The sequence below is a fragment of the Pezoporus flaviventris genome, unplaced genomic scaffold (genome assembly GCF_033815535.1).
Source record: "Pezoporus flaviventris isolate CSIRO_AGI_PZ_B2104156 unplaced genomic scaffold, CSIRO_AGI_Pfla_v1 ptg000025l, whole genome shotgun sequence".
Taxonomy (NCBI): domain Eukaryota; kingdom Metazoa; phylum Chordata; class Aves; order Psittaciformes; family Psittacidae; genus Pezoporus; species Pezoporus flaviventris.
The window spans coordinates 31,449,853-31,475,595 of record NW_026892573.1 but is presented as its reverse complement, the minus strand read 5'-3'; the positions used below and the strand labels follow the sequence as shown (position 1 = coordinate 31,475,595).

The 25,743-nt window shown below is 42.1% G+C and overlaps 1 protein-coding gene across 11 annotated transcripts in view; it reads right to left on the bottom strand.

The window, feature by feature from the left end:
- The window catches only part of TENM4 (teneurin transmembrane protein 4), a 759,599-nt gene that overhangs the window by 398,752 nt on the left and 335,104 nt on the right, over positions 1-25,743 (bottom strand). For all 11 annotated transcript variants that reach the window (XM_061458042.1, XM_061458041.1, XM_061458044.1 and 8 more), the window contains one exon: positions 12,458-12,553. The gene's annotated coding sequence lies outside the window, so the exon portion shown is untranslated. The remainder of the gene's footprint in view (positions 1-12,457; positions 12,554-25,743) is intronic.

The following is a 25,743-nucleotide window of genomic DNA, read 5'->3' as shown; positions in this document are numbered from 1 at the left end:
ACAGTGGAGGGATTTATAACCCATGACACTTGTTATCTGATGTCCTTACCTGTGTCGGCGTGCGAACATGTTCCCATTATTGCTTACTAAGATATGCCTTCCTTTGGGTTCTTATTATATGTATATACACACATGTATCTGCTGAGAGGAAGGGGAACTTCCAAAGTTCTGAGTATCATAGAGTGCTTTAGGTTGAAGGGAACCTTTGGAGGCTATCCAGCTCACAGCAGGACCAAGTCTGAAGTTGGATCTAATTGGGGAATTAGATCAAGTTTTTAATATCTCCAAGGATGGAGTTTCCTTCTATGCCAGTATCTGACTAAACTCATTGTGAAAATTATTTTCCTAATCTCTAAACAAAATTATCCCGCTGCAGCATGGACCTGAATGAATGTTGGGATTCCTCTAGGACATTGTGAGAGTGCAAGTCTCCTCTTCAGACCACACTCCCCACTTGCAAAGTAGAAATAACATTTCTTAACAGATGCATTTTTCTGTCCTTTCCATCCATATAGAAGAAAACTGGGGATGGAAAGTTCAGCATTTAGTGCAAACAGTCTCTGGCATAATTCACACTAACAAATAATTCCACACTGAAAATGCTAAGTGATCATGGTGGCGAGAAATCTATAATGGAAGCATGTTTTAGATGGTTTTGCTTCCATTAAATTTGGCTACTGGAAACCCTCAGAAATTTAACAGTACATTCAAATCCACCAGGACAAAACTCATCTTGAGTTTTGAGAGAAGGTTTTAGGTATATTTTTAGTACAACCTAGTTTCCACATCAGATAAAAGCCCCTCAGAAATCACTTATGTCTCCACACTGAAATAACTTCCAAATGCCACACACGAAGCTCTCCACCATCATTAACTGGTGTGCAGTGTTGATTTTCACGCTGCAAAATTGAATGAAAACAGGAGTTTATCAGTGAGATGCTGAAATAGCCTTGAATATGGGGAAGTGAATGAGTATAATTGCTGATGGGTTCTTTTTATTATCAAGAAGTCTGATTATAGCTTTGTAGACTTAAATTATGGCAAATCTAGGACAAGATCAATTTAGTATCTAGGCAAATATTTATATGAGGCTGGAGATTGGCACATATTGATCTGTTTATAAGAAGCATAATTCTGTCTGCACAATACATTGGCATTGAACAATTCCCTTTCCACTATGCTCTTCCTCAACAGCAAGGAGCTGCAAGTCATGAAGAAAGTCAAATCCCAGCCGAATAGAGCTGTGAAGCCAAGCCAGTGGTGAAGGACCACCCTTTAGATGGAGACTGATTCATGCCAGGGTATGTATTGTAGATAAATTAATAACCAGCTCATGTAGTAAGTTCAAAATCCTGCTTGAAGGGAAAGAAAGCATTCAGAATGTCTATAAGAGCCCAATTTGTCAGGTTGGCAGTTGGCCATGGGTAACATCACCCAGGGCTGAGCATCAGCCGCCCCATCCCGCGTCTCCCAGCATTCATGAGAGGTCGCCTTGATACAAAGTAGAAAAGCGTTTCTAACTTGTGGGATGAAGAAGGATCCTTGTGAAATGATGACCCTTCCCAACAAAGGCTGCTTTTGTCGGAGGGAAAGGCGGGTGTGGGGGCAGGGAAGAGAAGAGGCCGGATTACCTTTTGTTGCGTTTGACAGTTGAAAAGGCCCTGGTGAATAATTACCCTTAAAACTAACAAACAAGGAGAAAGCAAAAAAAAAAAGGCAGAAAAAAAGAGAAGAAACCCCCCCCTTGACCCCTCCCCCCTGCACAATGGGTCCCTTTGACATAAACCCAAAATAAAAATAACTTGTAGCAGGAAAAATAACAACTTAATTTGACTTTCCTTTCTGCTTTTGGCAAGTGCGCGCACACACAGACACAGAGATATAATTGGAAGGCTCCCAGTGTCACATTCATCTTAAACTTTCCGAGGCTGGTTCCATTCGGCAGCAAATCTGCAATAAAGAATCATGGGGAGCTACAGCAGCAAAAAGCACACCCTTGCTTGAAGGCCCCATTGTTTTAGGCACAAAAGAATAATTCCTGGTGAGCAGCAGTTGTCATCTGTTTTGCATACCCCTTATTCTACTCTTAATTGGCATTATGTGGAAACTTATCTAGAAGGCCATGGGAACCAAAAGGCATCCCTTGCCTACTCCTGCTTTGAACAAGCAGAACCCAATTAAAGTACAATTATCTCTCTTTTGCTATTAGCATCCTCATCTAACAGACGCTGAGAAGCGTTATTAGTCTGGGAGCTGCTACCTTTTCTTATGAAAATTCTTGTAAAGGTCATAAATAAACTAAAGGAGGCACAAGTGGTGCAGGCTTTGGTGAGCCAAAGCGCAGTGTTTTTCTAAAGCATTTGATCTGGGTCTGTGGATGGTTTTCTAAATACATTTCTGTTCACCAGGGAGTAACTGACCTAAGATTCAAAATGCACTCGTGGAGTTTGGATGCAAGCCTAGAAAAATCAATGAGATGGCCAAAGGAGAGCAAAAAAAGACACAGGTGTCTTCCCAGAAAGCCCAAGCTGTCTCAGAAAGCCAGGATCTTGACAGTTCCACCACTGCTCCTCTGGCATGACTATGGGAAAACAGCGCAGGGAAATGGAAAGATCCCGTTTCAAATTAGGGCCCAGGGTCAACTCCCATATCTGTATCCTGCTGCTGAATATTGCAAAGGAAAGACATGAGTTCCTGCAGCCCCTATATCCATACGGACCTTCAGCAATCCAAGATGGCCATGACTTGGAGAAGGTTCCAATTACATCCCTGTGGCAGTGTTCAAGGCCAGGTTGGATGGAGTCTTGGGTGGCATGATTTAGTGGGGTTGGAACTGGATGATCTTAAGGTCCTTTCCAACCCTAACTATTCTGTGATTCTGTAATTCTACATCACCCTTGGGTTTGTATTGCTGGGGGGGAGGGATTTGACGCAACCTTTGAGGTGTCCTTGGAGAATGAACATCCACTGCTCATCCCAGTTACATATGTGCCTGGCTTTTACAGACTTCAAAGATAGCTCTGCATACTTTCCGTATCAGAAGCTATCCCCAAGTTAGCAAACATTTGCACTACCACTCATCCTGTCTCATCAGCAGCTACTAAGAATATGCATGTGTCAGGAAACGTCACGCATTTTATCGCTTCAGCAAGTCACGCCATCACAAAGCAGCACGTGTCCCAGTCAGATCCCTCAGTATTCCCCCTGGATGTAACTATAGGTTTTAAAAAATAAAGCAAGGAAACAAAGTCCTTTTTAATTTTCCTTTTGGATATTCTACTGCTTTCTTTTCAAGATGTGTCAGGTCCAGCTAACATATTTCAGTGACGAAGTATCCAATCTGCCAATGCAGAAACCAGAGTACCCCTCTTAGAGGTGCCCCAGAGGTGCCTGTCTGCTGCCCCACAGTATTGTCAGCAGTCTATTCAGTCATTTTGTATTGTCAGTTGAGTTCATTTCCAAAGTTCATTCCAGTTAGAATCATGGAATGGTTTGCGTTGGAAGGAACCTTATGATCATCTAGGGAACACCAGAACTGCACACAGTACTCCAAGTGGGATCTCACAAGAGCAGAGGGGCAGGATCACCACCTTCAACCTGCCTGTCATGCTCCTTTGTTATAGACTAGAACATGACTGGCAAAATACTTCACAGAATAATGCCTGCTAGGATGGTTTTCAGGATGCCATCAGCTCTTTGACCTCCCACAGCTGATCTCCTGCTTTCTTCCCTGGCAAGCTCAATGCTACAGCTACATAATTCTGCCCAAACAGAAAACAATGCCATTGAATATGTGCTATTGCTGTTGTCATTGCACGCATGCTTTGTGCTTTTACCACTGTTGGCCAGTGCAGTGGGAGGGAGAAAGACACTGTCCTCTGTCCAAGAGCCTCCTGGAACAGAGGAAGCTGCTGCAGACTCTCTAAACAAGCAGGACAGTTGCAAACAAGGAAAGCAATCCCACTTGTACACCTCTCAATGGGTTTGTTCTATGATTTTTTGGAGTTTTTGATAGTGGAGTGTGCTTGCTATGCTTAAAGAGATCAGAAGAGGTTCAAACAAGGGGGAACAGCATGGAGATGATGCCAAATGCATTTAAGTGTAAAGACACAAGATTTCCTCTGTGCCCCCATCATGTAAGACCCAGAGGCTGCTCTGAGAGCGGTGGAGTAGAATGAGCAAATCCCTTACTCCCAGCACAAAGATGAAACCTGGAGGGAGACAGCTGCAGTGGAAAGGATCGAAACGAATGTCAAGCAGTTGATGAGATTTTGGTTCAGATTTTGATGAGATTTATTGCTGCAAATGTTTTCCCTGGCAAATGTCACACCATTAAAATGCAAAAAAATACCCCCAATAGAATTAAGAAAATGAAGTGAAACTCAGAAACTCTGTCCAGATAAATGACAGATTCAGATTCAGTCCTCAGGCTCTCAGGGTCATGGATGGCCTCCTCTGTAAGCAAGCGTGCAGGAGAAGTGCTAAAGAGTCCTTTCACCTCATCAAGGCCACCGCCTGTGGCTGCAGAGCACACATCGAGAGCCAGGACATTCTGCCAGCATCCTTCATGGTGTGGCTGGCTCCATCTGGGAATACCACATGGAGCACATCCTGCAGCTGAGCACTGCCCAGCACAGCTGCAGCATTTTTTACACATGGTCTAATATACGTGAATTAAGATCCTGTATAAAATAAGCAAGATATACTGCATCTGCCTGTTGAAGAAGCATCTTAGGGAGGCCCTCCTGTTCTGTCCTCGATGGGACTGCCAGAAGAAGACTCCTTAGTGCCTTGTAATTACATTTAGGAGTGCCAGTTCCTTAGCACAGTGAAAATGGAGGATTCCAGGTGAATTGTGCCTTGAACAGGGCAGCAACTCTGCATGAGTCTAGCCAAGCTATATCTTATTTTCCCAAAAGGACTGAATGCTCTGTAGATCGAATGCATGCCTAAGGCATGCATCCGCGCCTTCTATTTAGCAATCTCTAGAGAAAACAAATTGTTTCCATCATGAAGGGATAAAGAAACCTCCTCGAGCCAGATGTCCAGCTCAGACAAACACTTCTCACCCTTTGGATGCTCTGTTCTTGCGCTGCTGTTCTCATAGGCACCTGTATTTCTTGCTTCAGATTTGGCAGACCCTTGAGAAGGCTGCAAGGTACTGTTACCTGTTTCTAATGAGCTGAGTGGTAACTCAGAGGTGCTGAACTCTGTATTAAAATCTAATGTACTTCTCTTTCCCAACAAGGCCACATTAGGTTAATATACTGCTAATAGCAAGTGTTCAGGATAAGACTTTCAGCTGAATCAGGCTGTCCTTTCCTGCTAACAGGTTAAGCGTGATAAAACGTTTGCTTCTTTGCCTAAACCAGATAAGAGCCATGTCCACTTGGCATCCAGAGCAGAAAAGCAAACTAGACTTCATTTAGCAACACAGGGAGAAAGGTGACTGCTTCAAAGGCACATAAACCTCACCACGTTTATGATTGCCCATTATTATCACTGGTAACACTATGCTGTTATTACAGAACAGAATCAGGGGAAGGATTTCACCTGTTGAAGCGTAGTTTAAATTGCCTTCCTTATTTAAGCTTGTCCTTCATGTTAGGATTTAATAGGAGTCCTCACAGGAGCTAAACACATGCTGAACAGTTTTGCAGCAGCGGTACTCAAGGGTGCTTTCTTGTACCAGGTGAAGACAGATCCTATAACTCACTTTCATTTGTTTTTCCATACTTCTGTGTTTTGGGTTATCCTGTTGCATGAGAGATGAATGCCCCTGCTCACCTTCCTGTTTGTTTTGCCTTGTGATATGCCCAGTGAGAAAGCACACAAAAACCCAAATGTCCCCAGCAGCAGAATCAAGGATAGAGTCAGAGTTGAAAAATTAGCACCGAAATTAGATGAAAAAGCTCTGCTTTTTTTCATGTAGAAACATTTAATGCTTTCTTAAGGAACAGAAACCAATGCTTAAGTGTCCCAAAGTGAATTTCACTCCTTCTCTCCATCATCCTCCCCACCCTCTCAGTCAAAAATTAGAGTCTGTATATTAAAACAATTCTACTTTGGGACAGCCAGAGCTTTTGAAAGCTTTACCATTAGCACATACAAGCCAAAGTAAACTGGGATGCAAACCCCTGGATGCAGAGCTCCATATCAGCTCTCCATACCATGGCTGTGGGTGACCAACCAGGGTTTGCACAGTCTATAAGGGTGACACATGCTGCTCAATTAGAGCTGCAAAACGAGGAGTGTCAAGGAGTTTTGGCTGCATTACAGTGGGGTTCAGACTTGCTTCTGACAGTACTACAGTGCTAATAGGAGCTACATATCTGCTGCAAGGGGGAAAAGGTATGGAGCGGTGGAGAGGGAGCAGAGGATGTAGCAGCTGCCACTGCAGCATCTGGACTGTCCGGTGTCACTGTCTGTGGCTGTAGGACTTCTGATGTACCGGTTGCATTGGCCCTGTAGAAATCATAGCGTATTAGGAAAAATCCTTCACTGAAATGATGGTCAGGCTTTGGAACAGGTTGCCCAGGGCAGTGTTGGAATCAACATCCCTGAAGCGTTCACAACCCGTGCAGATGAGACCCTTTGTGACATAGTTTAGTGATGTACTTGGCAGTCTTGGACTTGATGATCTTAAAGGTCTTTTCCAACCTAGCTGATTCTATGATTCTATGGTACTGGCTGCATTGGCCCCATGTGTGGCTCTGTTAGATCTGTCTACAATATATGTTATGAGGTCCTGCAGAGATCCATAAGGAAACCTTGAAAGAAACTCAAGACCCTGAAAGCAGCAAAACTGTGTTAGAACATCCAGAGGAGGTGAGTGGTATGTGTACAAGCTGTTGCACTGTGCAGGCTGTGGGCTAAGCCTATGTCATTAACACTCTCCAAATAGCACGTGCTTTTCAGAAGGAAGATGCTATGGTATTTTTGTGCATTATTAAACCTACAAGGAGATAAGCAATAAGTATCCCTAAGGGGAGATTTCTCCGAGATACTCCACATCTGCAGCTAAAGGCGTTTCCACTGCTATGAAGTTACCTCTTCTTTCCAAACAGAGTAATGATGGGATCTTTGTTATGACACTGCTGTTGTGTATCAGTTCTTTGGAGGGTGTGAGATCACATCTCCTGCATGTCACAACAGGAGGAACAAAACCTAGGCTGAAAATAGCTTTCTGCAGCAAAGCAAAAGAAAAACAGAGTCTGATGCGTCCAAGAAATGCAGCTGCAATTTACTCATAAACAGGGGGGGGAAATGATTGACTGACAATGTACAAACAGTTCCCATATTAAACTTCTGATTTCATACTGGTTTCTACGCCCACCCTTCCATGCACCCCACAGCCAAGTTGCTAATTACATCCTTCCTATTGTTTTGCCAATTCCTCCTCTGGCAGACAATGGGAAGGGAGAGGATTATGGAGACTGATGCACTTGACAGCAGAAATAAATAAGCAAATGAATACATAAATAAATAAAAAAATAATGCCTCCACTAGTCGCAAAGACGAGCCTATTTCATCCTTCCTCCAGTGCCTTGAGCCAAACTTGAAGGGTTATCTAGGAAAAAACCATGATGATCTGGTGCCTCAGAGAAATAAGTATCAATTAATTCTTAATTAACATGGCATGACAGATTGATTTGAATAAAAAGAACCTTTTAAATGAATGTCTTTCTATGTTGCGGGTTGAAACAAGATGCCTTGTGGGATAATGAGCAGCTCCCTGTTATAATATACCATCTCTAGCACTGTAGCACCTGGAGGCTTTAAGTGCATCACTAGCCCAACATGTTTGATGCTGTATAAATATGCAGTTGGTAAAGATGCTTATCTTGGATTTGTAGTGCAAACAAGAAGATAGGCTATGGAGATCCTGTGACAGGTCAATCAAGTCTAAGAAAACAGGGAACTTAAGGAAACCTGAAAAGAGTAGCAGTTTCTAATTAGCTGGAAAAAGGGATTTTGTACAACACCTCATCCCCCAAACTTACCTATCTAAAGTGTTTGTAAATGTCTCAAAATAATTAGGAGCTGCCTTATTGGGTTTAACAGGAAAATAGGTAGGAAAAGGGTGCACAGGTTGCATCAGAATGGCATGAAAGCCAACAAAAGCAGCCAGTGTTTTCAAGGTGGGGAAACTAATGCCAGCCAGCTAACGCTATCTTTCCTCACCTGAGTAAAAATAGTCTGATCAGCAATGAACCACAGTTTCCACTGAGAGCTGCAAGTGAGCAGCAACTCTGAAGATCAGCCTGTTTCCAGATCAGCACTGGCTGCTCCAAAGCAAAGATGCTGGCTAAAAAGCACCCTGAGAAATACTTTACCTACCCTGAGGCATTTTGTTCCTTTTAAGGAGACAGTAAAATTACAGCCTCTACTGTTTGTACTGTTCATATTCACTTTCATTGCCTTTTGCAAACTTGATTCAGCTGTTTAACACAGTGTACTTGGGAGGCGGTTACAATGGACCTCTTGAGATGGAGACATTGATTGCCACACGTGGCTGACTCCACTGCCCAGTTATACATAACTGAGTTAAAAATCTGTGTTTCCATAGGAAATCATAGAATCACAGAAGGGTTTGGGTTGGAAAGGACCTTAAGATCATCCAGTTCCAACCTCCCTGCCATGGGCAAGGATACCTTACACTAGACCATGTCACCCAAGGCTCTGTCCAACCTGGCCTCGAACACTTCCAGGGATGAAGCATTTATCAATTAACTAATTAATTAATTAATTGATTTGGGGTCTGTTCTTGACTGTCTGATCCTTTGTCACTAATCAGACCAGCTAGCAGCAAAAAGGCCAGTAAATGCATTGAAGTTAAGCAAAACTGAGTAGCAATCTTCTTTTCAAGCAAAACTTCTCCAGGTTATGTTGACAAGTAAGAATTCACCTTCAATAAAAAGCCATCTAGATGTGCCCTGTGAACTTATCCATCTCTAGTAAAGAGAGCTTGTCATGTTCAGTTCAGCAATTTGGGGAGTTTTATTTTAGAGATTTCCTCTCCTTTTCCTCACTCCGCTCAGTTTGCTGTGGGCTGTCACCTCATTATACTCTTACCACTTCCCATGAAAAGCTGACTTTGAAAACACTTCTTTTCCTGACTATTTTTCACCTCCTTCTTTTTTTTTTCCTTTGATGCACAGTTTTTATCCTGCAGTGAGATCTTTCTCAGGGATCAACTTTATGAATCCTGGCTACAGGCATAACACTTCAGCTCACACCAGCCCTAATACTTCCAAGCAGCCAAACCCCAACACACTGTATATTTCATTGGAGTAGGCTAAATATGCATATATGTGTATATATATACACACATATATATAGAAAACATATATGTATATATAAGTATATATATCATATATATATATGTGTATATACATATAGGAGACAGGGTCTGACTAACCAATGGATTGATACTGATGATTGCTATTATGGAAAGAAGCTATTTAACTCCTTATAGCAGCAAGTGGTTTCTCCCCAGAGAGTAAGGAACAAACTCCTGGACATAACCTTGCTTTGGGAACTGCCCCTTACTCTTTATGTGAGTATCTGTACAGCCCTGGTGATTAAAACACTGGTGTTCACTACTTCCATCCTATCTTGCAAGTCAACATGATTCTGCTTCAATTTCATTTAAATATCACTTTATGTTCAAGGCTATGAGTTTTAGAATTCACTTGACCATGCTCATCGTTTTAGTATTAACAGGCATTTCATTCTCTCCCTTCATCATTCATGTCAAAAACTTTTCAGGTTGAGGTGAACATTTCCTACTTCTTTACACAAGCCTGTAGGTGCCCCAGCTCTCCTCTGTAGTGCTAGGTGCTGTATGTGCTAGCCCTCACCTGTAGTGCTAGGTGTATGCACACCTTCAGGTGAAAAGCTCTTAAAATCAGAATAAAGAAGGTAAGTATCAAAGAGATAACTTTGAACCCATGTTACAGATGAGAAACGAGGGCTTTAAATGAGGACATTAATTCCTGAAATCATCCCATCTAGCTTTGGACAACAGTTATGCATAATTCAGACATCTAGTTGCCCTAGAGAGTAGTCTACAAGTAAAAAGAGAGCAAGAGAGAGACAGACTTCTCTGCGAGCAATTCATGTGCTTTATGGACTAAATCTTATAGAGAGATCCAGTGTTCTCTCACTGTCTGTACAGGAAGACTGGATTAGTCAACACTTCATTTAGGTCTCAGAATCCATTATCAAAATATCCACACATCCAGCAATTTCCTCACCCATTGAAGTTTCCTGGGGAAAAGTCTGACTGTATCATCTTTCCCTACTGCTAATTCATGCTCTACTTCAGTTCTGCCTATTTCCCATTTAAAATCCACCCTTGTTTTCTAGCCTAAATGTAGTTTCTGATAACTTTGTACCATTTTGACTCTGTCCTTGGGGGCTCCCTGGTCTCTTGCTGTCTCTATCTCTTTCTATGTACAGGATCTTACCAGTCTCATTCAGGTGGAAACTGTCTAACATTAGATTTGGAGTAGTCAGAATGGATTTATGAAGAAGAAATCATGCTTGACCATCTGACTGGCCTCTGGCTGGACATTGTGCTGCTGAGGCCAGTCACTGGTGATGTACCTGAGGGGTTGATACTAGGTCCAGTAGTATTAAGCCTCTCATTAATGGGGCTTGGATGAGGCAGAGTGCACCTTGAGCAAATATCCAGATGATACAACACTAGAAGAAGTCGCTGATACACCAGAAGGTTTCACTGCTGCTCAGAGGGACATGGACAGGCTGGAGAAACAAACCCACAGAAACCTCCTTATGTTCAACAAAGGAAAACACCAAATCCTGTCCCTGGAATGGAATAAACTCAGGCACCACTTCAGGCTGGGGACAACTGTCTGAAAAGCAGCTTGGCAAAGAAGGACCCGATAAGGCTCCTGGTAGACATCAAGAGCCAGCAGTGGGCTCTTGAGGTGAAAAAGCTCAACAGTGTCCTGGGCTATATTGGGCAGAGCATTGACAGCAAGTTGAGGGAGAGGATGCTCAACCCTCAGTGGGACGCATCAGGGAGCTGGGTCCCTTTCTGGGCTCCCTAGTACAAAAGAGACATGGACATACTGGACCAAGATGCATGGAGGGCTATGATGCTCTTTAAGGGACTGGAGTATCTTAATAGGAGAAGAAGATGAGAGAGCTGGGAGTTTTATTAATGTACATAAAACCTGATGGACAGCGTCATGAAGATGGAGACAGATGTTTCTTGTGGACTTGGCAATCCTGGGGTAACAGTTGGACTCGATCTTTTCCAACCTAGCCGATTCTATGATGCTATGATTCAGTGGTGCAGAGCAATAGGACAAAAGGCTATGGGCACGATCCAAAATATGTGGAATTCCATCTGAACATTAGTAAAACCTTATTTGCACTGAGGGTGGTCAAACATTGGAACAAGTCACTCAGAGTGGAGTACCACTCGTTGAGCTGCTAAAACTTCAGCTGGACACAGCAGTCTCAACATAGCTTTCTGTTCATCTGAGGAGTGCCAGCCATAATCTCCAAGCAGCAAGCAGCCTTCCTTCTCTGTCACTGTGGATAATGCCACCATCCGGCCATATGCCCAGAACCTTGTTATCAGCTTCAACTCATACTTCTCTCTCAGATGCCACTTCACAGTTACACCCAAGCCTTGCAGAGCAATTCTGTATAACACAATTCAGGTAACACCTTTCTTGTCTATTTACCCATCTAGGTAAATCTCTTCTCTCAGGCTTTATCAGGCTGTATCTCAGGCTTTTATTGAACATCTTAATTACTGCAGAATCACTTTCATTTTTCATAGATGTAAATTTGCCCTGATGATATTCCCTGGACACAAAGGCCATTTTTCCAGATATAGCCTTGATTCCCCTTCCCCATTCATATCAAAACTAGGCCGTCTGCATCCAATCAAGCCACACAACCATTTTCCACAGTCCATGTGCTGGACTTTTAAATGAGTGCTTTTGTATTTTCTTCCATGCTGTTCCCCATAAATATCTACAAAATAACCTTGTTATTCTCTTCCTTTCTCTGCAGTAACACCTAGAAAGCAGGGACAAGGGCCAGGTCGCAGATGCTCTATTAGCATTGCCCGTCATATCGACTAGCACTTTCTTATTACATCCGTGGGTCTTCATCTGTCTGTCACTATCCATGGCTTCTTGATTTGTACTTAGATGTAAGTCATTTCATGCAGAGAATGTCTATGTTTCTAGAGTGCCTGGCACAGTAAAAAGGAGTCCTTGACTGGCACTGTAATGCAAATCGTCATTGTCAGATAATAAGAATAAACACAGATTAATAATAGATGTGTTCTAAAGAAATCACTGAAATTCCAATTAGAAATACGTGCACAAGAAATATTACAACTGCCATAATTTGATTTTAAACAACAAAATATCATTAATACATCCCAGATACTGGAATTAGTACTTACTTTTTGTAGCAACCGTCTTAGAAAGATCTAGGAATAATCCATCAAATACTTCTTGTAGGATACAGTTCTAACCTGGACGTGTTATTCTCAGTCTACCTGCAAAAAGACAGAGACACACACACACAAATTAAATCAGTGTTTTCTTTAGTGATTTGTAACTTATTTGGTGTCCAAAATGGATTAAAAGCACCTGCTAACAGGTAGACAAGGCACATAAACCAGTCATCTATGCACATGTTGTTCGAGTGTAATATTGCATCAGTGTTGTACCAGGGTATACTTAGCCATCCCATGGAAATAAATGTATGTGTTAAATACAAAGTAAGGCTTTCTGTACAGCACATAGAATTAAATGCCTGCCCTTGGTTAACTATGCAAACATCCATCCCTTTGCCAAAAGAGTAATTTATCAGTTCCTCAGCTGTAGTTTCAAAGGTTTCCGCTTAACGTGGTAGTTCTTCCTTTCCTGTTGTGTGACTTTGCAGTCCTCAGAAGGTGAAAGGATTATTTTATTTATATGATTATCCCAAATATTTCCTTCCTTAAATCCTTCACCTTTATCAGAGTGAAATGACTGGGATCTTACACAGATGCTTCTCATCGTTTCTACTCACATCAGTAAATTCTGTCTTTTCCAAGTTGCTTGTGGTATTGAAAAGCCCCAATTTAAAAGCAAAGATTTTGACAAGATTGTGACAAACTTGTCACAAGCAGGAGGTTCAAAGAAAGTATAGCACAGCATTGGGGCTCCTCTTCTCTTACACCTCTTATTAGTCTATTAACCTCAAGTTCCCTCTCTTAGGTCCTTTCTGTGTTTCAGGAAGACAAAGTCCAATAGGGACTGGGGAGGTGGAGAAGAGACCACAGCAACTGCATGTGTGTAGTTTCACTGAAAGCCACATTTATCAGGGCCAGCAGCTTTCCCAGGCTACCCATTTTGCTTGATATTCATCTATTTTACATGCACTCTGATGCACAAGGTCTTGCAGAATTGGAATAAAATAAGGAATGTGAATGAAGTGAACACACTATTATAGAGGTGGGCTTCCATGTCCTTCCTTGGCAACCTGTTTCTGCATATATGGTCTGAAACTCCATTGACCTTTTAATCTTGCCAGTTGTAAATGAATTTTGAATCCAAGCTGTCCACTGGAAAGGTGCAAAGGTCACCTTTAAATAGTTTCTCTGCTACATTGCCCTTTACTCCATGGTCCACATCCTCTGGCTTCCTCCCATTAATTCTGCTTCTTGAACAACTCTGCTTTCACTGATTGTGTCCTTATACACATTATTTCTTCCCCACGTGTTTTTCGGAGCTGCATCTCATTTTGGCATTTCCTGCTTAAGGTTTCTAATCTCTCTATCTTCACTGATTTATGCAGTGCCTCCCAATTTGGATCATCTGTGATTTTAATTAACATGTACTCTTCCTGTCTTTTGGCTAATGAATGAAGATGTTTAAAGAAGACTGGACTCAAGACTGCTCCCTGATGTTCCCCCAGCTAGAAAACTCATGCGATTCAACACATTTCCATTTATTATCTCACTTTGCTAATGGCCCTGTGGATGGTTTTTAATCATCATCACAGGGTCCTTATCTAAGCCAATCTGAATTAATTTTGTGAGTATCCTCCCTCGCTGGTGTGCACTTCAACAAGAGGGAAAACAAAAGAACAAGAGGCCATTGCTCACCAAAAGGCTTTTCTGGGAGATTTGAAAATGAGGAGGAGGTGAGAATAAATGGTTCATTCTCCTCTCTCAGGACTCTGGTACACTCATGGTCCCCCACTGCCATAATATCTATACTTCTCTTAATTTTTAATGTATGTATTTTTAAACTACTTGTCAAGGTAGGGAAATGCTATTATTTCCACTTTTATGAATAAACTCCAGCACAGAGAGAATAAGGAGGTGGCCAGCTCTGCACTTTTAGCAGTCATGGTTACAAATTGAGAGGTTATGGTTGTTTTTGCATTTTCACCTCTGTGGATGCCTGCCTCTGTATCTCTGGGATGACTGAGCAAATGCACCATCAAAGGGATTTAATTTCATCTTTAAAACACAAAATAAATTAAGAAATAATGAAATCCATGCTTATGTCAGTATGCACATATCTATATCATGAAGACAGGCTGAGAAAGTTGGAGCTGTTCAGGGTGGAGAAGAGAAGCTGTATGAAGACCTCAGAGCAGCTTCCGGTGTCTGAAGGGGGCTATAAGGATGCTGGAGAGGGACTCTTCATTAGGGACTGTAGTGATAGGACAAGGGGTGATGGGTTCAAGCTTGAACAGGGGAAGTTTAGGCTGGATATAAGGAAGAACTTTACTGTGAGGGTGGTGAGGCCGTGGACCAGGTTGCCCAGGAAAGTGGTAAATGCCCCAATCCCTGGCAGCGTTCAAGGCCATGTTGGACAGAGCCTTGAGTGACATGGTCTAGTGTGAGGTGTCCCATTCTATGATTCTATGATTCTATGACCTGAATACCATTTTGAAAGACTGAGAGAAACTAGATGCAAAACGATGCCAAAACCAGTGAGCATCAGGCACCCAGAGCCCATAAGTGCTTAATCCAGATCACAGGATATAGATTAAGACATAGAATGCTGTAGATCTGCAAGTTATTTGGACACTTCCTTCTCTCTCAGTTGGGTGTTGAGATATTTCTGAAGACCTGGACCAAAATGCTTTCCATACTTTACAGGAAGTTTGCACTGGGTTTGAACCCAGATCTGCCAAGCTTAAAATGTGCTCCCCACCTAAGGACGTCTCTCCTTTCCTATCAAGAGGATAATAATGTCATGTGATGGACATTTAAGCTCCAGTCAGTTTTATGACTACATTCTTTTGTTCCCCAGAAAATAGGATCTCACCCTGTCCACATGCACAACTCCCTCCACTGTCACCTCCCAATAAACAGTTTTAATGTGGCATTCACATTCCTTTTGGATGAAAATAAAAGGCCCCTTTCTGCTACAGGGCAAAGGATTAGGAAAGGCGTTTGCAGTATGGACTTAACTTTATGGGGGTTACTTGTTTTCTGACATATTAACTGATGTTTCTGAATCAGCTCTGAACTACCCTAAAAACTTCAAGTTATGTGGGTTTTTTTTAATAAATTCCAGCAAGATTAAGAAAAAAAAGAGACAATTATGCCCTTTTCCCTCCCACCCCCCTCAAAATCAAAACTCATGGGGGAAAAAAAGAGAAGGAAGGAAAAAGAAGGAAAAGGACCAAATTTTTCCAGGAGCACCAGCAGCCATAAAGAAACTAATCATGAGCTAACAAATGATCTAAGGGAGCACAGAGGGAGGTAAAAGCATGAAGAAGACAATTAGGAAAACATTTGCAGGAGCAAACTTTATAAATACTCATTATAGTTTTTAAACACATGTCCAAATGAATAGGTGTTCTTGCTTCTGCCTTTTCCACTAATACATTTAGTGCAAAAAAGACACAGAGGACTAAATGTTTGTCACCAATATCCTCCTCATGTGAGGAAATAATTACACAGTTTTTTTCTCTCTACAGTTTTAAACACAGCCAGGTTGGAAATGAATTGCCTTCGACTTGCTAAAAATAAGCATAAGAAACTTAATCTGAGTCCACCGCCGGTGCAATTTATACTATACACAACTTCAGTGAGGTGTAATTAGCAGTGCATTGCAGTAATTTATTATTGGTTTAAACAGCCTGAACAATCAGGACCTTCCAGCAAAATGGGAATATAGGAAGCTATGTGCCAGACATATTATTCTGGTTTATATTAATTCAGTTATTTTACCTTCGGTGCACATTCATCTATCCATACAATGCGAATGCTCCATTGAGAAGGATGCTGAATATTGAACCTTTGGCTCAATATGAAGTATGAACTCTGAAGCATAGCTGCAATAATACTTCCATTTGCATTATGATGATTAACATTCCTCTGAATAGGAAGCATCCAGTAATATTAATTGCAGAAAGAGTGAGATTCCAATTGTCATAAATCACTGTGCAGTGTAAAGCAAGCTCTCCAAAAACCTTATAGAAAAAAATAGGTTTTGTGTGGGTTTTAGAGTTAATTTCAACCTCATTTTCACCAGGCTTTCCCATTTGTGTCTGTTGACAAGACAGTAATTATGCTTTTCTCTTGATTAACACATACTTTTCAGTAAGGTCCCAAGCAGTTTTCACATGAAAGGCTGAATTCAACAGACCATGGTTTTTCTCATTACAGACTTAGCATTCACCCGTAGTTAATTTATCTCACAGATACTTCCTGTCTCATAGGAAGAAGGGTGGCCTTGACGCTAATGCTCTTGATTTGATCAGAAGTTTTCTCCACAGCAGTTGAAATGAATGCCTTTTCAAATATGATGATTATTGAATTCATTTAAAGAGTGAAAATAGAGGGGTAATGGTCGAATGGTATACAGTTTCTGTCCTTAAAGCTAAGGGAGATTGCACCTTACTCAAAACAATACCATCTCTAAATCTATACACACTTATCAAATCTTTATCTATATATTTATATCTTTGTATCAAGTCGACATTTCCCCCTTCATTACCATTTCTTTCCTCAACACTGAGCAAAATTGGCAATATTCATTGATGAATCAAAGCGAGCAACTTTGACATTTGGTACATCAGCTTTCATTCGTAACAGGCATACGATGCAGTGATTTATTTTGATGTATCACATTGTACCCTAAAGAGCATCCAAAAATAAAAATGCTTTCATTATAAGTGTTGTAAAAATCAGGGATCTGTATCAGGGACCACACACAAGGAGAGAATGATTTCTTGCCACCTGTGCTCTTTAATGCAGACTTTTGATGGTTGGATTGTTTTGGGGGTTGCTTGCTTGGGGGCTTTTTGGATATGTTATTTCCAAATGTATCATATATTCAAAAAGCAACTGAGGGGTCTAAGCAGTGTTCAGCCCTGGAAATAGCAGAGTTTTTCCTGGTAGCATGCTGCTTTGGGCCATCCCTGATTAACTCACAGTAGGTGAGATGCCCCTAAATTACTGCGGTACCAATTGAATTCCTAATGACAGTGTCCACTTTGCAACAACACCCCCCCTGAGATGGCAGTAATTAGTGCCATGCTCAACATCACAAGAAATGGTCATAGATGACCTTGCTGCTGCTGGGAGGCTGAGGGAAGGAAGTAGATCGTAGGCATGTTCTCACCAAAGGTGTTAAGCCTAACTATGCATTTCTGGCCAGGAATACTGTATTCCCCATCTCTGTGCCTGATCTGAGGATGCTGCAAAGCAGTTAGACATGTTCTGTAGTCCACTTCATCCCCAAATAATGTTTTTAGCAGACGTTTACCATTAAGTCAAAGTTTAAGTCTTGCTGGTGTCAGCAGAGCTTCAATCTGTGCCTGAAGTCAAGTTCCTTCAGGGTGCCACAGCCAAATGGGGAGAGTCTGATGAGTTTGAGACACTCATGACCAGGATTAAATAAATAGATACATACATAAACTGGTCACTGCTGTATGCTTCTCTCCATCTCTTTCTCCATTATCACCCTCTGCTGCAAGCAATGACTGGGGGTTTGCTGTCTAACACAGCAGCTAAGCAGGGTGAGGTGGGAAGCGGAGACAGCACATGTGGAAATGAGATGAAAATAATCCTCCCAAAAGAAGCCATGCTCACGGGATAACCTGTCATTATTTTGCTCCCCCATGGAGAACAGAAAGACATGGCTGATGTATTCAGAGATCATAGGCGTGTTCCAAAAGGCAGCAAATGAATGCAGAACAGAGTCTGCATTGGGTTCAGCAAAGTCAAAGGACATTTTTTCTCTAAAGCAGCACATTCCTTTGCAAGGACTGAAGCCCAACCACCACCACCTTTCTACAGCTACCTGAAAGGAGGTTGTAAAGAGATGAGGTCAGTCTCTTCTCCCAAGGAACAAGTGACAGGACAAGAGGAAATGGCCTCAAGCTGCACCAGGGGAGGTTTAGGTTGGATATTAAGAATTTTTTTGCCCCAAAAGGTTTGCCAAGCACTGGACCAGTCTGCCCAGGGCAGTGGTGGAGTCACCATCTCTGGAGCTATCGGAAAGACATGTAGATGTGGCAATTAGGGACATGGTTTAGTGCTGGACTTGGCAGTGCTGGGTTAACAGTTGGACTCAATGATCTTAAAGGTTTTTTCCAACTTAAATGATTCTTTTATTCTATAAACATGCTCCAGACCTGCACGTCGTCTCTTTTGATACCAACTTGACACCCCATGTAGAAACATTTATTGGCTTCAGCCTAATGTTTCATTGCTGACAATTAGTCATGATCTTCATCCACACAATGAGCCCTTGGTGGGGAATACATGTGGAAGATGGAGTTTAGAAAGGTAGGAGGAGATCCTTCATAACCAAACTGTATAACAGCTTACGAGATTTGCAAGGAAAGCCATCATCCCCAGACACTGATTCAGCAGGGAAAGAGTTAAAGCTTATTATCCATCCTTTTTCTGGGTAAAAAGGAAATAAGGGTAGACCATTAGAGGGAGGATGGAGAGTGCATCACTCTGGGGGAGGAACTACAGTAGCACTTAAGCCTGGAGAGCTACTCTTTCCCTAAGCACCTCTTTCTGCTCACACATCAAGTCAATTTTGAATCTCCTCAGCCAGGACAGCTCCCATCGAGTGTTTTGCACATCCTAATTGGTTCCAATTGTGTCCTAGGGGCCATTTCACAGCATTTTACCTCTGCTGTTATGTGGGTTTTTTAAGAAGGGTGAGGCTGGGTTTTAAGCAGTTTATAGAATCAGAAAAAAGCTGCACAGTGGAGGCTTCTCAGAATTAAGATAATTTTCTCAGTGTGTAACAATTTCAGTTGAAAAAATGGATTTCTGGGAAACGGCAGCACAAGTGAAGGATGGGGAATGCGTCCTGTTGAGCTCCAGCAGAATTATATTTTAAAGTTCATCAAAGAATTACTGCCCTGTGCCTTTTGTGGACCAAGCTCTTCTTCCTCCCTTGCTACCAGATCACCAGGTATGCTTTGTTCAAGAAGTCGACTTCAACATTCTACTCTTAAATCTGCCATATCTAAGTCTCATTTGCTTATATATATTTTGGTCATCACAGATTTAACCCAGCTAACTTTATATGTCTACATATTAATTATTAAGGATCTATCAATCTAGACTCACTTAGATGTCTAGTTTTTAGTTGCATAAATCAACAGTTAATGAGTCTCACCCCAAGTTGTTTTCTCACTGCAAATGAGTACCTTTCCTTCCAGCCAATAATTGTAATGTTGCCTTGATAAAGGCTAAGCAGCATTTCAGTAATGACTCTGTTCAAAACATCATTACAGTTGACCACAGTAATAAACCTCTTAATAACTTGTTTTACCAAGCCAGGAGAACTCAACAGAATATCCAGTTTTGGCCAACTGGAACAAAGAAACAGGGCACCTTCATCAGCCTGAAGTGCAGTGACCTCCTTTGAGTCGCTTCTTCTGTGGGAATTCAGTTCACTGAACTTAGATTTCACATGGGCTGGGCAATTGTACCACCACACAACAGCTTCTCTCTCACAGTTAAAGTTGCTCCTATACTTGCAGGGTTTAAAATTAATACACCCATCTGATCAGGTCTTGCAAAGCAGTTTAGAAAGCATATGTAAAACCTTTCTTTGGATCTTACCATTAAATTTGTTTTGAAATGCTCATAATCCATATCATTAAATTCAAAGCATTAAAATATGACTTTGTGCAACACCTCCAAAATAAATATTTTCCTGGACTACTGTGAAAGAAAGAAAAGAAAATGTCTTTTTTTGGCTTCTGGATCATTTTTTCAGCTACTCCTTTTTCAGTAGGAAACTGTTTTTTCTGTTGGGTTCATTTCATAAGTAAAAACATTTCTTCTGGCTTCTTCGAACTATATATTAAAAATGTCCTTGTAGAAGAAAGGATTTCTGTATTGCCTACAAAAGCATCACAGTGTGTATCCCAGTTCACAAGAGATACATCTATAATTGTTGCTCAATTGTTGTCCCTCTAACGGCTTCAGGTCTTTCAGCACAGACTTGACCAACAATAAAACATAATCTCACCATCAATACGCTTTCCGTTAATGCTGTTAAATGGAAGCAGCAATCTTCCCCTTTATCCGGTGCTGATCTATAATCCAAACCCCCTTCAAATGCTTTGCAAGGAAGGGTAATTGCTGCCCCTATTTTTTTTTGCCAGCGGATAGGTAAGCTGACATTGAGAAGTTTACAGGAGCACAGGTGTTGAGCTCAAGGATGGAAACCTTGACCCTAATAAAGGCTCTCAGTTGCGGACTGAGCTATGTGGAGTCCTCATTTCTTGTAGGCTATAAACACTCCTGACTATCACCTTATACATGCTATCTGGTCATTCTGTAGATTATTTGTACAGCTGAACTTTGACATAATTTTGTTTGAAAATGATGAGGAAAATTGCAACTTCCTTGCAGTGTTTTTATCCCATTTGCCACAGATAACACACGAAATCACCAATGAGACATTTGTGTTTTCATATTTCTTAAGAGCAGAATAAGCATAAGAAATGCCAGGCACCAATGATTAACAAGATTTACAAAGCAAAAGCTCCTAGTATAACCATTGGAACAAATTAATGGTACATGAAATAGGTATTAAATAATCTTTTAACATCTTTTTAAAAGCTGTTTTGTTCAGAAATTAAAACATAATGTAGCTGCTGGAGTGGATCAACAGGTAGATTGGGTTAGGTAGTTCTGCACTGCTTGAAGGCACATTGTGCCTAAAACGTGCTGCTGAACCCACTCCTTAGTTTGTAATTGATTTACTGGTGTAAATCAACTGGTTGTTGCATTAGTAAGCCCAGTACTACGTGAACAGAGGGCAAGGACATTGTTCCTGAAGCTCAGTGCTTCTGGTTTGGGAGGATGCGCTCCTCACCATTGTCCCCTTGCTTTCTGGGGGTCTAATGCTGCTGGGGAGGTGTTGAGAAAGGAGTGAAGTTATTGTGGACCATGTAGGGACATCACATACTATCCCCTGTGCCTCTGTGGCAGCTTTTCTCCTCCAGCTCCCAGCTCCAGATCCCAATGGGATCACACCCTAACACATGACCAGTCCAAAGAGGTCATGGATAGTAGTGGTTCCCCTGGGACTAACCAAGGGTGCTTCTGACCTTGAGAGATGCCACCACAACCTGAGGCATATTCTGGGCTGGGAGGTCTGACACAATACTAAAGAAAGAGCTGCACCTTTCCAAACCAGCAACGAGAGGCTGTGTTGGATGTCCTAGCACATCCCAGATGGACCAAATCTTTGCCCCATCAGAGAACACATTCATAACTGTATCCTTTCTTTGCATCCCATCCCACTCTACGTCTACCCCATTGCTGCATGCTTAGTAGCCTGTCCTGCTGGCTATAATGCTGAGGCAAATGTAGGCATGCTGAGATGCCCTCTCTGGAAACCAGGGAAGAATTTGCCTCCTGCATTTAGGTGGCATATTGACATTTGAATGGCTTTAACGAGGGTTCCCACTGCAAAGGAGCAATCAAGGGTAGAGCTATGAAAAGGTTTCCATTTATGATGACAGGAGAGGTCTGTGGCCTCTGAATGCCCTTCTGTGCCTTCATTCCTTGTCCTGAAAGCCCCGGGTGAATAATTCAGATACTTCTGGAAAGTTCCAGGAATGAGGTGGTATTAAAAAAGTCAAAGCGTACACTTTAGTTATGTGGCTGGACATGCACATACAAATACATCTACATGTATCTACATAAACATGTATATACACAAGTAGTGAAATTTGCTATTATCAAAAGAACTACAAATACCAAGTGAGAGCTGCACAGCTGGAGACAGATTGACATATTGTATTGTGCTGTAATGACTCAGCACAGGAGTATTTAATTTCCTCCCAGAGGCAAAACGTCTCTCCTTCTCCACTGGAACGAACGGGGTGGCTGAGCAGCCTTTGCTTTTCAGTGATTGCATACTATGATACAAAGGGTTATAATTTAATGAGGAAGATGCTGTGGATCAGAATTGCAGCATTTTTCTTGATTTCCCTTAGAATAAGAGCAAAACAGGGCATTCAGGTATTAGCTATGCAGAATAGCCCAAACCTCTGCACATTCACACCCAAATGAAAAGATCCCATTCTCTGCCAGAAACAACTTCTGTGTCATGGGAAAAGCCCCATCATAAACCTTTGTTTTAGACCTTTCTACTCGGTCCCTTAATAAAATGAGAACACACCCTCTGCCGAGTGCTGGGACTGCAAGAAGGAACCTGTTTAATGAGATGCCTCAACAGCCTCTCCACCAGACATGTCACAAGTATCTCTACAGCTGTGATTGTACCAGGAATAGTTCACTGGATCACTTTCTATAACCAGCCTCATTATCCTCCAACCCCTGCCCACTTCATAATTTCTATAAAAATAACATTTCAATGTTCATAGAAAATCTGGAATTCTCTGATGGCAACAGCCACCCTCTCCAGGGTACCCCCTCAGGACAACACAATGAGCATTAAGGTTCGAATCTGAGATACTCTTCCTCATTTCATTATTTAATACACCTCACGGAGGGCTTGAAGCTAATGCTATCACCTTGAGCAGACTGATTGGATCTTTCCCTGCACAACAGAAGTTGAATAAAAGCAGAGGGCCCTCATGCATCCCCCTTGCCCACGCTGCATCTCTGCTCCCAGCCTTTCTGTCCCTCCTGACAACGCTGTGTACAGTGCACTGGCATTTTCCTGCCTATCACTAGATCTCCATCATTCTGTGAATGGGAACGACATTCCTTCACAGACCTACTTTTGTAAAGCAAACCTATATCCATAGGAGCAATTAACCCCCTGCTGTGAGTTTAGACACGCCAGCTCTACTGCAGCTGCTCTCTGTTGCCGGCACTAAATTTTCCTCAGTAGTGGATCAACGTGTTTAAACACTTTGATCTTCTTTATCTCAGCAAAAAGATTTGAAAGCCTCCTGGATGAACAAGTTTTGTTGCGGGTACAACTCCATCTCACCCACCATTTCAACACTGACCTCAAACTTTTGTGCTTTATTTACTGGAGAGGCATCGTCTTTTGAAATGGCTTCTCACATCCTCTCAGAAAGACTTTCCCCCTCCTCAACACTGAGCTTAAGTAACGGTACTTCAAACAGCAGATAAGAGGCACAAAGGGGACTCAGTCTTATACACAGCAATTCAGAATCATCTTAATCTCCGTCACGCACTTTCTGATTTTCTGATTTTCTTTTTAATCTCCCGCAGCACAGTGTGCACCAAGCACAGCTGAGAACTTGCTATTTAAGCTGCCTGATTACTGTTACACTGTGAAAGCTTAACTAAGGTTTAGAATACATGAGCACAAATAAACTGAAGCGACGGAACACGCATCTCGGATGTGGGTACGGTTAGGGAGATGATGGGAGATAAGAGCTAGTGTCACCATCCTCTTGCTGATGCGTTGAGGCTTACCTCTCAAGGAGTGACAACTATGAGTGATGTGAAACTGATGAGTAGGAAAAAGCATGGGGTGACTGTCAGGCTTATTCCTTCAACCACTGCAGGATTACTGGTGTTCGTACTTTAATTCTCTGCCCCTTTGCACACCGTGGGGTTGGAACCGTGCGGGAATGGGGCATCCAACTCATATTAATGAAATTACTTCTCTGAGATTTGGACTGTTTTACCCCAAACTGACCTAATTTACTGTTGTGTAAAATATCACCTCCTGTGATAAAGGCAAGAGAGTTACACTGCTCAATAGAGCAGATGGGGGGGGGGGGGGGATATGAAGGAGAGACCTTATTGTGGCCTTTCACTTCTCAAAGAAGGTTTATAAGGAAGATGGGGACAGACCTTTTAGCAGGGGTTGTAGCAATAAGACAAAGAGTAATGGTTTTAAACTGAAAGAGGGGAGATTCAGTATAGCTATAAAGAAGAAATGTTTTAGGATGAGGGTTGCGAGACATTGGCACAGGGTGCCCGGAGAAGCTGTGGCTGCCCCATCCCTGGCAGTGTTCAAGGCCAGGTTGGACACAGGGGCTTGGAGCAAGCTGCTGTAGTGGAAGGTGTCCCTGCCCCTGGCAGGGGGCTGGAACTGGATGAGCTTTAAAGTCCCTTCCAACCCAAACCATTCTGTAATTCTATGATCCTATATTGAACCTAGAGAGTTTGACATTACAACTTTCTGGATGTTAGGAGCAAATTAATAGGGCTGGACTCTTATCAAAATACTCAGAAATGCAGGCAAGGCATTTTCCCTCACCCCAGTACTTGGTGCTGGCAGTGGCGCAGAGCTCAGGAATAAACAGCACCATTAGAGAGGGTTTTTGCACAAAGATTTGCTCACGAGGTGTGATTTTAATACCACAAGCAATCAGAAGAGCTGATGGAGAGACAGATAACTGAGTCAATACTCAGGTGAAGGTTATTTCTGCTGCGGTTTGAGTGCTCCCACCCTGCACCGGCTGGTTTTATTACGCAGGTGGATGGAATGCGCTCTGCTCCATTTCCAAGGGAGCCACACAAGCCCGACGTAAATCAGTCAGCAAGTACCTTGAACCGCACATATTAGGAATGCAAGTGAGAGGAATTCCAACATGAAGCGTGTTTAGACAAAGAAGCAATTATGGCATGAGAGAAAAGGAGTGCAAAAACTTCATCTGGAACCAGGGACGGAGCACGGTAGCTCAGGGAGGTGGAAAGTCTGATTCTGTATTTATACAGCCTCGTAAATGGGGTGACTTTAATCTTGTGAATATGACATAGCAATATCTATTGGAAGTGAATATCACAGACTGGTTCCCAGAAAGGATTTTGGAGACTGGTCTTCTAATATTCATACAGTTCAGAGAGCTGGATTCTGGTCTCGTTTACAAAGGGTCTGCCCAGGTGTGCTTTTATGGATGTCAATGGAGTTACACAGTGCAATGCAGAATTGAGTAAAATAGTAGCTAAATACCTTGTACTTTCATTGCAGAAGAAGGAGGAGAGAACAAAGTGGTTCATATCACTGCATGCTGCAAGTTTGACCATAAAACCCCATTCCCAGTGGCTCAGCACCTGTTTAGATAAATGGCTTACTTGAAATCCACAATACGGTAGAGCTTGCACATTTATCCATATGGCACTAACATGAACTGCCAGCTGTGGCCAGGCATCCAATATGTTCTCTCTCCATCTATGACATATGAAACCATATGGAATCATCTATCCATTAGGAAGAGATCATTTTCAGACAGGAAGGCTTCCTGACACAATTATTAGCTGTGGCGTTCTTGACCAGGAACAGGCTGAAA